This window comes from Lycium barbarum, chromosome 2 (genome assembly GCF_019175385.1).
Source record: "Lycium barbarum isolate Lr01 chromosome 2, ASM1917538v2, whole genome shotgun sequence".
Taxonomy (NCBI): domain Eukaryota; kingdom Viridiplantae; phylum Streptophyta; class Magnoliopsida; order Solanales; family Solanaceae; genus Lycium; species Lycium barbarum.
In genome coordinates this window covers 98,774,202-98,788,821 of record NC_083338.1, presented here as the reverse complement: position 1 = coordinate 98,788,821, position 14,620 = coordinate 98,774,202, and the positions used below count along the sequence as shown (strand labels likewise).

The 14,620-nt window shown below is 44.7% G+C and overlaps 1 pseudogene; it reads right to left on the bottom strand.

The window, feature by feature from the left end:
* Positions 1–927: 927 nt before the first annotated feature.
* Positions 928–5,891, bottom strand: LOC132628706 (uncharacterized; annotated as a pseudogene).
* Positions 5,892–14,620: the final 8,729 nt, after the last annotated feature.

Sequence of the window (14,620 nt, the reverse complement as noted above, 5' to 3'; positions counted from 1 at the left end):
CGTTTTCAATAGCAAAGACACCATTTTTATAGAACCCTAGGTCTCCAATCACTTAGTTTATGTCTCTAACTATTCAATTTATGATCAAGAGCAACTAGCCAATGCATTTAGATAATAACTAAGCGATAATAACCATAACCCATCAAGTTTAGAAGGTTTCTCAATATTCTAGGGTTTCTATTTCAATTTCACCATTATAGGCCCATGGAGACTATTACAATAATGAAGGGGAAAGGAATGATAGAATGAAAAACAATGGAACTTACCTCTCAAGGTTGTCTTGCCCTAGCTTGAAAATTCTCTCTAAGTGTTTGTTGGGAAGTGTGTTGGGGTGTTATGAATGAGAAAATAAAACTAAGGTATTTAAAACCCGGCTACTGCCTCCCGTTGATCGCTGCTGCGGTCACCACGCCACTGCAGCTGTCCCGCTTTAGCGGTCAAGTGACCGTTATAGCGGTCCCCAACTTTCCCGCCTGACCGCTATGGCAGTCGGTTCACCGCTATAGCGGTACCGCCATAGCGGTCCACCTCCCTCCACGGTGGCCACTAAAGAAATGGATGGACGCTTGCAGCGGTCGAGGCACCGCTACAGCGGTATCGCCGCTGCGGTAATCCCACCGCTGCAGCGGTCCATTTTGGGCAGTGAGGTCGGCTTTCTGTTCACTAAATAAATGGATGGCCGCTTGCAGCGGTCGAGGCACCGCTACAGCGGTATCGCCGCTGCGGTAATCCCACCGCTGCAGCAGTCCATTTTGGGCAGTGAGGTCGGCTTTCTGTTCAGTTTTCCCCCTATCACCCCACATTTCATCGAAGGCCTCACAACACAACACAAAACGTGCACACATGCAAAAATACGCCCTACGAATCCACCTGCGGCCTCGGAATTCCCAATGGTGTCCTAAATTCCCATAATGACTGGAATGGTCGTTACATCAGATACCAATTAAGACATCGTTCATCCCCGAAAGGACAAGGATGGGAATCTAGGGAGGAGTTACCTAACTCGGCGAAACACTGAGGGTATTTGCTATGCATATTCGACTCTGTTTCCCAAGTAGCTTCTTCCACTGGTCGATTTTCCACGGAACCTTAAAGGAGGCTATTTCCTTAGACCTCAACTTCCGGACATCCCTGTCTAGTATAGCAATAGGCTCTTCCTCATACGACGGATTTTCATCTAACAAAACCGAATCCCAACGAATGATATAGGAACCATCGTTGTGGTACCTCTCCAACATCGACACATGGAACACCGGATGAACGCCTGATAACCCCGGAGGTAAAGCCAACTTATAAGCCACCTCCCCCACACGTTTGAGAATCTCAAACGGACCAATAAGCCTCGGGCTAAGCTTGCCCTTCTTTCCAACCTTCATCACACCCTTCATGGGTGAGACCTTCAATAACACTTGCCCTTCTTCCTCGAACTCAAGATCTCATACCTGTGGTCCGCATACTCTTTTTGCCTATTCTGCGCTGCCAATATTTGGCTTTAATCACCTTCACCTTCGCTAGGGACTCTCGCAGAAGATCAGTGCCCCAAGGCCTTACCTCACACGCATCGAACCATCCAATAGGAGACCTACACCCCCTCCCATACAACGCCTCAAACGGAGCCATACCAATGCTCGAGTAATAGCTATTATTGTAAGCAAATTCGGCTAAGGGCAAGAACCGATCCCAATGCCTGCCGAAATCTATCACACACGCACGAAGCATATCATCCAGAACCTGAATAGTTCGCTCAGAATGCCCGTCAGTCTGAGGATGGAAAGTGGTGCTAAGATCTAACCTCGTACACAACTCTTCATGCAAACAGTTCCAAAATCTGGATGTGAACGTGGCACCCCTGTCGGACACGACGGAGATAAGAACCCCGTGCAGTCTAAGTACCTTCCGAATGTAAACTTTAGCCAACTTCTCTGCATCATTAGTTATCATCACTTGAATAAAGTGAGCAGACTTAGTCAACATGTCAACAATAACCCATATAGAGTCAAACTTCCCTAGTGTCTTCGGAAGACCCACTACGAAATCCTTGGCTATTCTTTCCCACTTCCATTCAGGAATGGGCATTCTCTACAATGTACCACCAGCTTTCTGATGTTCATAATTCACCTGTTGGTAATTTAGGCATTGCGCAACGAACTCTACAATATCCTGCTTCATCCTAGTCCACCAGTAATGTTACCTCAAATCACGATACATCTTAGTGACACCAGAGTGGATAGAATACCTCGAACTATGAGCCTCTATCAGAATGGTCTTAATCAAGTCGCCCACACGTGGCACACACACACTCGCCCTTTGATTCGCAGCACGCCCTCCTCATCAATCACGACTTCCTTGGCCTCACCACGCAACACCTTATCCCGTATTTGACATAGCTTAGCATCCTCGAACAGCTTAGCCACAATCTGCTCTAAAAATGATGATCGAGCCTCAACGCAAGCCAACACCTTGCCTGTGTTAGAGATATCCAGTCTCATAAAACTATTAGCTAAAGTCTGCACCTCTCTAGCAAACGGACGCTCAGAAGATATTAAACGAGCCAGACTTCCCATACTAACCGACTTCCGGCTCAATGCATCAGCTACCACATTAGCCTTACCAGGGTGATACAAGATGGTGATGTCGTAGTCCTTCAGCAGTTCCATTCACCTCCGTTTTCTAGAGGAGTGAACACATGCTGCAAACTGCGATGGTCTGTGTACACTTCATAATGGACACCATACAATTAGTGCCTCCAGATTTTTAATGCAAACACCAGGACTGCCAACTCTAGATCATGAGTAGGATAGTTTGTCTCATGCACCTTCAACTGCCGAGAAGTATAAGCAATCACCTTTTTTTCCTTGCATCAAAACAGCACCCAAACCAGAACGTGAAGCATCACAATAAACAACAGAATCTTTTTCCTCAACGGGAAATGCAAGAATGGGTGCTGTAGTCAACAATGCTTTGAGCTTTTGAAAGCTCTCCTCACACTCGCCGGACCACTGAAACGGTACCTCCTTCTGAGTTAAACGGGTCACATGAGAAGCAATCAAAGCAAACCCTTTGACAAACCGACGATAGTAGCTAACCAGACCGACAAAACTACGGATCTCAGTCACTGTTGTGGGCCTAGCCCATTCCTTGGTTGCCTAAAGTTTTTGAGGATCCACCATAATGCCCTCCTTTGAAATCACATACCCCAAGAAAGACACAGACGACAACCAAAATTCACACTTGGAGAATTTAGCATAAAATTCATTCTCCCGCGACACTCCAAGAGCAATTCTCGAATGTTTCTCATGCTCTTCCTTACTCATAGAGTACACTAGGATATCATCAATGAACACTATAATGAATGAGTCTAGGTAGGGCCTGAACACATTGTTCATCAAATCCATGAATGCAACTGGGGCATTTGTAAGCCCAAAAGACATAACTAAGAACTCATAGTGCCCATACCTGGTTCGAAGAGCATTTTTAGGAATATCCTCCGCTTGAATCTTCAACTGATGGTACACTGACCTTAGGTCAATTTTCGAGAACACCGAAGCTCCCTGTAACTAATCAAACAAGTCATCAATACGGGGGATGGGATACTTGTTTCGGATAATTACCTTATTCAGCTGTCGGTAATCAATACACATACGCATAGACCCATCCTTCTTCTTAACAAACAATACAGGAGCACCCCACGGAGAGGCACTCGGGCGAATAAACCCCTTACTCAGAAGATCTTGCAACTGTTCTTTAAGTTCCCTGAGTTCTTCTGGTGCCATCCTATAAGGTGGAATAGAGATAGGACGAGTCCCTGGGTCTAAGTCAATCCTAAAGTCAATATCAGGATCCGGTGGCATACTGGGCAAGTCCGCCGCGAACATATCCGCAAACTCGCGTACCATTGGAACCGAATCAAGGGATGGAGTATCTGCACTGGTATCACGGATATGTGCCAGATAAGCTAAACAACCCTTCTCTACTAGCTTCCTAGCATGAACAAAGGATATTACTTTCTTATGAAGGGAACTAAGGTTACCATTCCACTTAAGTCTAGGTGCCCCGGGCATGGCTAGTGTAACAGTCTTAGAATGGCAATTGAGTATAGCATAATGCGGTGACAACCAACTCATACCCAAAATAACATTGAAATCTACCATATCTAAAATCATCAAATATTCCCAAGTACTATACCTCATAAAAGAAATTGCACACGCAGGGTAGACGCTATCCACTACCACAGAATTCATAACAGGTGTAGACACAAAAATAGGAGTCTCAAGAGTATCACACATCATATCCAGACCTACAACAAAATAGGTAGATATATAAGAAAAGGTAGAACCCAGATCAAACAAAACAGAAGCCATACAGTCGTAAACGGAGATAGTGCCTGTGATAACTGCATCGGAGGCCTCAGCCTCGGGTCTACCTGGGAAGGCGTACCAATGACCGTGCCCCCTGTCACCTGCGTACCATCGCGATTACTTTTACCAGTTTAACCCCCGCCTCTGCGGGGCTCCTGTCCGCCTCCACCTGCCTGAGGACCGCCTCGGTTAGGCTGAGCACCACCCCTACCCGCAGTGTGGACACCCCATCCTGTCGGTGCGCGATCCTTACCCCCTCGATCTGGTGCACATGGAGCTCAGAGAGCCTGATACTGAGTCCCCTTCCCACTCTGTCTAATTCTGGGGCAATATTTCTTAATATGCCCTATCTCACCACACTCAAAGCAAGCACGGTCCAGCGTAGGCCGCTGAACAGAAGATGATGAAGCAGTATAGCCTCTCTGCCGACCGGAAGCCTGATAATTTTCCACTGATGGGCCCCCAGCTGACACCTGCATCGCGGACTGAGCCGGACGCCCCGAATAAACATGTGAACTTTGACTCCTCGAGAAAGAGTTGCTGAACATCTCACCCCTACGGGCTTCTCTACATGTTTTGCCTGACTCTCCTGCCTAATACCCTCAATAGTACGGACGAGCTCCACTACCTCCTGAAATGAAGCCCCAGTGGCTATAAGCTGAAGAGCTGATAACTGAAGCCCAGTGTTCAACCCCTTCACAAACTTCCGTATCCTCTCCCCCTCAGTGGGCAGCAACTGAATATCATATCGGGATAGAGAGTGGAAACAGGACTCATACACAGCAACCGACGAGTTCCCCTGATCAATAGTAGTAAACTCAACCTTCCTTCGATCTCTCAGAGTACGCGGAATGTACTTGTCCAAAAACACAGAGTAAAACTGGACCCACGTCAACGGAGGAGACTCAGCTAGCCTACACTCCACCAAAGCTTGGCATCACCCAAGAACTAGAACGTCACAAACTCTACCACGTACTAATCCATGGCCCCCATCTTATGAAGTCACTCATGACATTTGATGATGAACTCATATGCGTCCTCCGACTCAGTACCATAAAACACAGGAGGCTTCATTTTTGTGAACCTCCAAAATAGATCGTGCTCCTCCCCCGTCATCATTGGCCCTGCAACAGGCCTCGGGAAGGCCTCAAAACTTGGAACCTCATCCAAGTGAGGAGCCGTCGCTGCTGGGTGCTAAAACCTCGGAGTCCGTGCTCTGTCCGGATCTGGAGCCGCTACCCTTGCGCCCCTACCTGCTGGACCCACTGGTATAGCTCCAGTCCGTGCTAACCCATGCAACAGATTCAGCACTTGTACCATCGTGGCTAGTACACCCTGAGCAACTGCAGCTCCTGGTGGAACTAGTACTGCTGTTGGCTGGGCAGGTACGGCTGCAACTCTCGCTGCCTCGTTAGGGACCACTGAAGGCAAGGGGTCAACCACTGGGACGCAACCCCCAACTGGGGCCGCCCTTCTGCCAGCTCCTCTACCTCCATCTCTTCCTCTAGCTGCTACCACGCGTGTTCTCGCCATCAGCGAGTGAATGAAGGATAGTCAGATACCAATTTGAATCAGCAGATACCAATTGGAATCAAGTAGCACAAAAAAAGAAATAAAAGGTAGTTTTCCTAGTATCCGACAGCCTCTCAAAGGTAGACGTTTCCGTACCGATCTACAAGACTCTGCTAGACATGTCCTGGTACGATGAGATCGACAAACCTAAAGCTCTGATACCAACTTTGTCACGACCCAACCCGCCGTGACCGGCACCCATCTAAATCCTAATGGGCGAACCAACATACATACCACCTAATCCATTAAATACGGTTTTATATAAATCAAGCTAAACAGTTATTACTCAATTAACAACAAAAGAATAAGTAAATCATCCCATAAATACTGTACTAAGTGCGCAAGTTCTAACTATTACAATCCCCAAAATCCGAAAGTCATCGTACAGGACTCTAAGCCAAAACATGTCTAAGAACTGAAATCTGCCTAATGAATATCCCTAATGTCCAGATTAAGAAAAGACATCTTAAATAGAAGATCTTCGGGCGGCCTAGCAGGAGAAAAAGCTAACCCCAAAATCTGTCAGTAATTATCCTCCACGCTAGATGTGAGGACGAGTAGCGGTCTCTATATCAAAATCTGCACTCAAAGAATGCAGCAAGGTAGTATCAGTACAAACACTATGTACTGGTAAGCATCACAGGCCGACTAAGATTTGTATCATGCATATCTTATGAAATCAATACAATAAACAAGACAATCAATCATACATGAATATCAAGGCATCACAACAAGTCAACCACGGACAATCGCAACAAGTCACCAAATTGCCAATAATCACAAACACGTCAAACACAACGGAGATAAATTTACCACTATAACCCTACTCGCTGTACACACATGTTATCTGATGTCATAGCTCAGTAGTCATGACCTACAGGGGACCCATGGTGTCCATATACCACTCATTCCGGAGCACTCCTCAGACCCGAGCACAACCTCCGCTCCGAAACGAACCTTGGATGCGGGATATAACAGCAAACCTCTCATTTTTGGAACTATCCTCAGACCACGAGCCTATAATCTAGGCCACATGTGTGCCTTGTCATACCTTTTAGAAAACAGTGTTTCTTACCTTCTCAGTATCCGTATTAACCTTATCATTCCATGTCACAATACCCTCAAGAAGATTATATTAACTTCTCATCACAATACAACCACTGCAGATTAAATCACACAGGAATAATGGCATGAAGCCTACACAACATTCAACACAAACACATAGGAGCTTAACCACACAATATCATGTAATGAATACTAGACATGCTTTCTCCTAATGAAATCACAAACATACATTCAACTAACCAAAGTCTAACTCAAGTAAACCGTAGCCTACCTCAAAGTAGAGCTAGAACAATGTCTGTCACTCTTCTACAGCCATTCCTTTCCTTAAGGCCTCAATACGTTCGCGGTCTAAGAATAGAAGGCTTAATGAGACACATTGCTCAAATTGCAAATACCAAGGCAAGAAATTACCCTTACTTTTCCCCATTCTAAGGGTGGATGATTTTCTAGGTGATAGACAACCTATCAAAACTCCTAACATTCATACATCATCAATTCCTTCCACATTATATCAAACATTCCCATTACAACAGTTTTCTGTAGCAAAGACACCATTTTTATAGAACCTTAGGTCTCCAATCACTTAGTTTATGTCTCTAACTGTTCAATTTATGATCAAGAGCAACTAACCAATGCATTTAGATGATAACTAAGCGATAATAACCATAACCCATCAAGTTTAGAAGGTTTATTAATATTCTAGGGTTTCTATTTCAATTTCACCATTAAAGGCCCATAGAGACCATTACAATAATGAAGGCCCATGAGACTATTACAATTTCACCTCTCAAGGTTGTCTTGCCCTAGCTTGAAAATTCTCTCTAATTGTTTGTTGGGAAGTGTGTGGGGGTGTTATGAATGAGAAAATAAAACTAGGGCATTTAAAACCCGGCTACTGCCTCCCGTCGACCGTTGCGGCGATCACTACGCCGCTGCAGCGGTCCCGCTATAGCGGTCCCCAACTTTCCCGCCTGACCGCTATGGCGGTCGGTTCACCGCTATAGCGGTACCGCCATAGCGGTCCACCTTCCGCCACAGCAGCCACCAAAGAAATGGATGGCAGCTTGTAGCGGTCGAGGCACCGCTATAGCGGTACCCTCGCAGCGGTAATCCGACCGCTTCAGCGGTCCATTTTGGGCAGTGAGGTCGCATTTATGTCCAGTTTTCCCCCTATTACCCCATATTTCATCCAAGGCCTCACAACACAACACAAAACATGCACACATACAAAAAGACGCCGAACGAATCCACTCGCGGCCTCGGAATTCCCATTGGAGTCCTAAATTCCCATAACGACTGGAAGGGTCGTTACACCAGATACCAATTAAGACACCGTTCGTCCCCGAACGGACAAGGATGAGAATCTAGGGAGGAGTTACCTAACTCAGCGAAAAACTGAGGGTATTTGCTGCGCATATTCGACTCTGTTTCCCAAGTAGCTTCTGTGACTGGTCGATTCTTCCTCTGAAATTTTACGGAGGCTATTTCCTTGGACCTCAACTCGCGGACATCCCTGTCTTGTATAGCAATAGGCATTTCCTCATACGATGGATTTTCATCTAACAAAACCATATCCCAACGGATGATATAGGAACCATCGCCGTGGTACCTCTCCAATATCGATACATGAAACACCGGATGAACGCCTTATAACCCCGGAGGTAAAGCCAACTTGTAAGAAACTTCCCCCACACGTTTGAGAATCTCAAACGGACCAATGAACCTCGGTCTAAGATTGGCCTTCTTTCCAAACCTCATCACACCCTTCATGGGTGAGACCTTTAATAACACTTGCCCTTCTTCCTCGAACTCAAGATCTCGTACCTGCGGTCCGCGTACTCTTTCTGCCTATTCTGCGCTGCTAATATTTGGCTTGAATCACCTTCACCTTCGCTAGGGACTCTCGCAGAAGATCAGTGCCCCAAGGCCTCACCTCAAACGCATCGAACCATCCAATAGGAGACCTACACCTCCTCCCATATAATGCCTCAAACAGAGCCATATCAATGCTCGAGTGATAGCTATTATTGTAAGAGAATTCGACTAAGGGCAAGAACTGATCCCAATGCCTGCCGAAATATATCAAACACGCACGAAGCATATCCTCCAGAGCCTGAATAGTCCGCTTAGACTGCCAGTTAGTCTGACGATGGAAAATGGTGCTAAGATCTATCCTCGTACCCAACTCCTCATGCAAACACTTCCAAAACCTAGATGTGAACGTGTTACCCCTGTCGGACACGATGGAGATAGGAACCCCGTGGAGTCTAAGTACCTCCCGAATGTAAATTTTGTCTAACTTCTCTACATCATAAGTTATCTTCACCGGAATAAAGTGAGCAGATTTAGTAAACCTGTCAACAATAACCCAGATAGAGTCAAACTTCCCTAGTGTCTTCGGAAGACCCACTACGAAATCCTTGGCTATTCTTTCCCACTTCCATTCAGGAATGGGCATTCTCTACAATGTACCACCAGTTTTCTGATGTTCATAATTCACCTGTTGGTAATTTAGGCATTGCGCAACGAACTCTACAATATCCTGCTTCATCCTAGTCCACCAGTAATGTTACCTCAAATCACGATACATCTTAGTGACACCAGAGTGGATAGAATACCTCGAACTATGAGCCTCTATCAGAATGGTCTTAATCAAGTCGCCCACACGTGGCACACACACACTCGCCCTTTGATTCGCAGCACGCCCTCCTCATCAATCACGACCTCCTTGGCCTCACCACGCAACACCTTATCCCGTATTTGACATAGCTTAGCATCCTCGAACAGCTTAGCCATAATCTGCTCTAAAAATGATGATCGAGCCTCAACGCAAGCCAACACCTTGCCTGTGTTAGAGATATCCAGTCTCATAAAACTATTAGCTAAAGTCTGCACCTCTCTAGCAAACGGACGCTCAGAAGATATTAAACGAGCCAGACTTCCCATACTAACCGACTTCCGGCTCAATGCATCAGCTACCACATTAGCCTTACCAGGGTGATACAAGATGGTGATGTCGTAGTCCTTCAGCAGTTCCATCCACCTCAGCTGTCTAGAGTTCAGATCTTTCTGAGTGAAACACATGCTGCAAGCTGCGATAGTCTGTATACACTTCACAATGGACACTATACAAGTAGTGCCTCCATATTTTCAATACAAACACCGTCGCTGGCAACTCTAGATCATGAGTAATATAGTTCTTCTCATGCACCTTCAACTGCCGAGAAGCATAAGAAATCACCTTCTTTTCCTGCATCAAAACAACACCCAAACTAGAACGTGAAGCATCACAATAAACAACAAAATCCTTGCCCTCAATGGGAAATGCCAGAATTGGCGTTGTAGTCAACAATGCTTTGGGATTTTGAATGCTCTCCTCACACTCGTTGGACCACTGAAACGGTACCTCCTTCTGAGTCAAACGGGTCATATGAGAAGCAATCAAAGAAAACCCTTTCACAAACCAATGATAGTAGCTAGCCAGATCCACAAAGCTACGGATCTCGATCACTGTTGTGGGCCTAGCCCATTCCTTGACTACCTGAATTTTCTGAGGATCCACCATAATACCCTTCGTCGAAATCACATTCCCCAAGAAAGACACAGAACAACACCAAAATTCATACTTGGAGAATTTAGCATACAATTCCTTCTCTCCTAGATAACTCCCAAGTCTTATAGCACTGTACTGCAATATCACAGAGCCTATACGAAGCCAACTCTACAAACTCGACCTCATTCGCGTGCATAACCCTTAAGGTCCTCTGCATACCATCAATAAAATCCTGGAGGTCCATATTTTGCTTTATCACAGAGAATTCTGGAAGACCTAACCCAAGGAAGGTCTTAACCCTCGAACTACCAGCCCTATCTACCTGGCCAACACCAACTCCCTGCCGTTGAGCCTAGGAAGCTACTAATCTAGTCAACAACTATATAGCATCCCATACATTCTGGCCCGGTGCGTCCGACTGAGAAACTGGGGCAAGTGTTGGACGCGGGGTGTGCGATGTATCAAACGACCCGTCACTATGAATCTCATCCTGGGCCCTCATCGCCTGTCGAGTGCGGCTAGTGGCCTCGCGTGTCGCTCTCTTGCCATTCTGGGAAGCTGTAGCTTTCTTGCGGGGCATCGCTGAAATTAGAACAATTCATCAGAAGCGAACGCCTAACACATGGCTCTATCGCACAATCTAAGAGAGAAAGAATGACATCCCTCTAAATGTCCTGTAGCCTCTTGTTTATAAGTGTGGTGCATAACATGCCCATAAAAAAGACTCTACTAGACACGGTCTGTAGACAACCCTAGGACAGAACTGCTCTGATACCACTTCTGTCACGACCCAAACTGATGAGTCGTGATGAGTGTCTGACCTCTAGCGACCAAACACCCCTAAACACATATCTGAACCATACTGAACATCAACGGCATAAACTGATCTCATGAAAGGGAAACATCAAAACTCTGTACAAACTGTATATACACATGCATACTGAAGAACAGTGCAAGCCAGCTAGACCGCTACATATACTGTACACAAAAGAATGGGAGCCGATAAGGCTACATCATCTGACTAATACATATAATTATCTACAGACCTCTACTGGAACGAAAGCTGTAGAAAGGATGGGGCAGGGCCCCGTCATACCCATATGCATATACATTTCAAAAGGGCTAGCATACCAAAATAAACTGCAAATCCGGATCAATGGAGCGCACTGACCACTGCTGGATAGAAGTCCTACTAAGTTGGACCACCTGTAGGTCTACCTAAACCTGCGGGCATGAACGCAGCCCCCCGAGCAACGAGGAGTCAGTACGGATAATGTACTGAGTGTGAAAGGCGTAAGAACAATTATGTATACGTAAGAATCATGAATAAAATCTGAACTCATAAGATGAAATAACTGTCTGCATGTACTTGTATGCACTAGTATCTATATGTATCTGCATAAATCTATATAACTGATAATGCCACTGTGAGCAGATAATATGCATGCTCATACCTATCAATGAAGATCATACATCTGGATATAGGTGTGTGTACAACGCTTGATATATGTGCGTGTATAACGCCTGTCAAGCCTCTATGGCATCTCATCATATCATATCGGCTCCTCTGCGGCCATATTCAATATCATCATCAATGTGCACCAGCTGATTAGGTGGTAATGCGTGTATAACACCTATCTCTCTTCTCATACCCTACATATGTCTAATATTTGCGTGTATAATGCCTTCTGGTCACGGGTCAATGTACATAGATATATAACGAATGTAATGCATAAATAAACTGTATACATAAAACTGGATATCTAAAGCTAGACCCATGAATAGAAGGAATCATCATAAACGGGGTATATGAACATCAGAGACTGAAGAACTCCTAATACTTCTAAGAGTGGAGTAATATGGAAACTCGCTTCCTCGTTTGTCGGTTCATATCGTAAGATCATGCCAAAAGAAGGAAAGGATAGCCTTAACATACCTTGGGGTATATCCAATCGTTCAACGTCTACCTCTTGAACTCGAAAGTCTACAATTACGATAACATAGGCCTTCATTAGACTATTTACTTCAATTACTAACCTCCTTTAGATACATATAGAGCTTAACGATTTGTAGATAAAGATTTCTTGTAAGCTTACAACTCCTCAACCTCACATTCGGTCCAACATCAACCATAACAACAATAACAACACTTATATATCAAAATATACTCAAATCTATACCCAATCATCTCTTAAAATAGCCTCAAATCATTATCTTACCCTTCATCAACTTACCACTTCCATAAGTATCCCCTCTTCACTTAAAACCACTAAGACTCTTGATAATTCACTCAAATAAAAGGGTAGAAATCATTTACATACCTTGAGGGGTCTAAGATTCCAAAGATCAACTTCAACTCCAACTTCCTAAGCTTCACTACCTTGAAGAAACCCTAGAATCAACCTTCTTCTTTAAAAGCTCAGGTTTTACGAGGTTCGGATCTTACTAAATCTCCACTATTATGATAGGAAATATTGGGAGAGAAAATATTAGGGTTTCTCTGATTTGGAGTGGAGGAAAATAAGAAATAAGGTCGTGGCTCCTATATTTCTACTTGGAAGCCAAAAGTTACAGCGGTCTGGTTCGACGAGCGGGTCGACGGTTTGTCGACGTGTCGACGGTCCGTCGACCTGCGCCTGTAGATGCAAGGCTGTAGAACCTTGTCGATTCCGTACAACGACGGTCCGTCGACCATATTGATGACTCGTCAACGATGACTGGTGTCTGCAGATTTCTCAGATTCAGCTCAAATCGCGTCGATTTGATTCGTTGAACTTCTAACTCTGTAAATTACCAGGAATACCTGCTGGTATCTTTGTACACGGGGCAAGGCACTTTCTACCTCCAAAACTCAGACACGAGTCTCAATTCCAAGGTCATACCCGACTATGAAACCATAGGTGCTACTATGACGAGAACGAAAGGCATAACACCCGCGAAGTCCATATACCCCTTGTCCTGGCAAATGACCTCTAGCACAAGCACTCTCTAGCTCCGATAAATTACCTTGGATCAAGACCACACATTCCTTTATGTTAAAGGCCTCGAATCACAAACTTTTATCTCTCTTTTACGCTCTCCGACAAAGACCTCGGAAACTACACTCTTTCATTTATCATCATTTCCAATCGCAGTTCATACCAAATCATCATATGTAATACATCATGCATGCCAGGCATGATGTCAACATCAAATGTAAATCATATCAAATCTCATCAGCTACTTGCCATAAAATACACATCACAATTATGTCATTTTCATATTCCTTACTTTTCGGATGATAAATGAGATATCAAGAGAGAGATGAATACAAACACGTAACACAAATCTAGCACATATGGCAATAAGTCCACACAATAGCTGACGGAACCAACCTAACCGGAATTCTCGTCCACACAATGCCCGAAGTGTTATACCTTGAAAATTTCATGTCATTTGTATTATGAATAGACCAATGTAAGTCTGGGGGTGCATGAAGACCCAATAAGTTAATAAAGGATGTTTAGTAATTCTAATTAAGATTCCAAATACATTTGAGTCGGCAGAAAAAGTTAAGGTAGAGTCATGTTCGGGAGAACTTCACATCTTGAGTTAAGAATTTCTTAGTATCATGTTGAGGAGATACATAGAGCCCCTTGATGGTTAATGAAGTTTTATATGAGTTCCAAGAAGGTTCCATAAGGATTGGAGGTCAAACGAATCAAAGAGAGCATGATTACGCGAAATCGAGAAAATTGGAGCAGTGTGCGCCCGCACACTGTACACCAACCCCCCAAATTGGAATAGCTCACTGCCTAGAACATCCCCTAAGTGGTGGGGAGAGTGTGCGACCGCATATTGTCCGCCAACTTGGTCGGGGGGGGGGGGGGGGAATGCTACCTTTTTAAATCCCAAACGACCCTAAGTTCATTTATAACTTATCCCACTTATTTCTCCACCAATATAGACACTTCTAAGGAGTTATTTAAGGTTCCATACCACTCCACACTCTTCCATAACCATCTAAAGACATAATCATCATTTACACCCTAAGGTAATTCAAGAAAAGTGATTGTTCTTGATTCCTTTCAAA